The sequence below is a fragment of the Somniosus microcephalus genome, chromosome 2 (genome assembly GCF_052327205.1).
Source record: "Somniosus microcephalus isolate GS21.2 chromosome 2, FLI_Smic_1.0, whole genome shotgun sequence".
NCBI classification, from domain to species: domain Eukaryota; kingdom Metazoa; phylum Chordata; class Chondrichthyes; order Squaliformes; family Somniosidae; genus Somniosus; species Somniosus microcephalus.
Window position 1 is genome coordinate 387,523,176 of NC_140988.1, and position 2,799 is coordinate 387,525,974.

Sequence of the window (2,799 nt, forward strand, 5' to 3'; positions counted from 1 at the left end):
TACGACATATCCTCTATCATGGGAGGCCAGGACATGTTTTGATAAATTTAAAAAGGATATCCTAGGAGCAGTTGTGCATTCTATTGATGAGCAGGTTCCCTTTGTGATTGAGACGGATGCTTCTGATTTTGCAATTGGGGCTACTCTGAACCAAAATGGAAGACCTGTGGCCTTTTTCTCACGTACTTTGAACAATAGTGAAAAAAGACATTCTTCAATAGAGAAAGAGGCATATGCAATAGTAGAAGCACTGCGTAAATGGAGACATTATTTATCGGGGCGACATTTCACATTGGTAACCGATCAAAAATCTGTGTCCTTTATGTTTGATGTTAAACATTTTGGAAAGATTAAAAATGATAAAATAATGAGGTGGAGGATTGAGTTGGCATGTTACCATTTTGATATAGTTTATCGTCTGGGGAAGGATAATGTTGCTGCTGATGCACTGTCGAGGGCTTATTGTTCTGTGATTCACGGAGATACGCTTATTAATCTTCACAATGCCTTATGTCATCCTGGGGTTATGAGGATGATACACTTCGTACGCAGTAAGAATTTGCCCTTTTCAGTTGAAGACGTCAAGCGGATGACTTCATCATGTTCTATCTGTGCTCGGTGTAAACCGAATTTCTTCAAGCCTCAACGAGCTCATCTTATAAAGTCTACTTCTCCTTTTGAACGTCTGAGCGTTGATTTTAAGGGGCCTCTTCCTTCAACGACTCAAAACCGATATATATTTACTGTTGTGGATGAGTTTTCAAGGTTCCCTTTTGCTTTTCCTTGCGCAGATGTATCAGCTGCTAGTTATCAAATGTCTGACTCAACTTTTTGTCATCTTTGGGATGCCTGCGTATATCCATTTGGATCAGGGAAGTTCTTTTATGTCTTCCCAGTTGAAGGAATACCTTCAGAGTCGGGAAATTTCTACTAGTAGAACTACCCCGTATAACCCCCAGGGTAATGGACAGTGCGAACGATACAATGGGGTGATCTGGAAGGCAGTTATGTTGGCTTTGACATCCCGGAACCTTAAGAATACACAGTGGGAAATGGTACTGCCTGATGCCCTGCATTCCATTAGATCATTGCTTTCAACGGCTACTAATGTGACCCCCCCATGAAAGGCTCTTTAATTACCCACGGAGATCTACTACGGGATATTCGGTACCTTCATGGCTTACTATGCAGGGACCTGTGCTGCTTCGACGCCATGTTAGATTGTCAAAATATGATCCTTTAGTGGAGGAGGTGGAGCTGTTGGAGGCAAATTCCCAATATGCTCATATTCGATTCCAAGATGGGAAAGAAAGTACTGTTTCAATTAAAGACTTGGCTCCTTGTGGTGGCCAGCCCTCTTCCGAGGATACTAATAATAGTCATGATTCAGATAATGTGGATGTTGTTATAGATACTATGAATATTTCCAATCCTATTGCAGATAATTATACTTCTATTAATCAGCCTTTGATGGATGTTCATGACCGTCCTAGTTTACTTCCTGATGGGATTTCCAATCCGGAAACCGTTGATAATCGGGATATGGATAGCCTTCCTGCAGAGGATACTTCGGTGTCTCCGGGTGTGGGAGGGCAAGGAATTTCACCAAGGTTAAGAAGGTCGACACGAACAAGATATCCGGTCGACCGATTGAAAATGGACTTTTAAATTGATAGTAATGTTTTAAAATTGTTGAAATATTATATTTGTATTTTAGTTGTAAATAAATTAATTATAAATTGTAAAGGTTATTTTAGGTTGGAGCATGTTTTAAAAGGAGGGGTGAATGTGGTGATTATTTCCTATGTTTAATAAGAAGTATTGTGATTGGTGAATGGGGTGGTTGTTCTCTGTGTTAGTAAGAAGTATTGTAATTGGTTGTTTGTTTCTACCTTGAGATATATGCTGTAAACTCATTGGTAGTGGATGTTAGGTGATTTGTGGTGGCCATCTTAAATTCAGTTCTCTCCAGTCATGGTTGGAGACTGGTGTTGAAAGATGTGCTACTGGATTTTTAAAGTTAATATAGCCTAGATTAGAAAGGCAAATCTATTCTTTATTTCAGGCAGTCCCCCACCCCCCCAACAGGGGCAGGTCCCCCTCCCCCCCCCCCCACAGGGGCAGTCCCCCTCCCCCCCCCCAGTGGCAGTCCCCCACCCCCCCAACAGGGGCAGTCCCCCCCCTCCCCAACAGGGGCAGTCCCCCACCCCCCCAACAGGGGCAGTCCCCCACCCCCCCAACAGGGGCAGTCCCCCCGCCCCCACAGGGGCAGTCCCCCACCCCCCCCAACAGGGGCAGTCCCCCACCCCAACAGGGGCAGTCCCCCTCCCCACCCCCCACAGGGGCAGTCCCCCTCCCCACCCCCCACAGGGGCAGTCCCCCTCCCCACAGGGGCAGTCCCCCTCCCCACCCCCCACAGGGGCAGTCCCCCTCCCCACAGGGGCAGTCCCCCTCCCCCCTCCCCACAGGGGCAGTCCCCCTCCCCCCCCCCCACAGGGGCAGTCCCCCTCCCCCCCCCCACAGGGGCAGTCCCCCTCCCCTCCCCACAGGGGCAGTCCCCCTCCCCTCCCCTCCCCACAGGGGCAGTCCCCCTCCCCCTCCGCCCCCCACAGGGACAGTCCCCACCCTCCCCCCCACAGGGACAGTCCCCCTCCCCCTCCCCCCCACAGGGACAGGCCCCCTCCCCCTCCCCCCACAGGGACAGACCCCCTCCCCCTCCCCCCCACTGGGACAGACCCCCTCTCCCTCCCCCCACAGGGGCAGACCACTTCCCCCCCCCCCACAGGGGCAGTCCCCCCC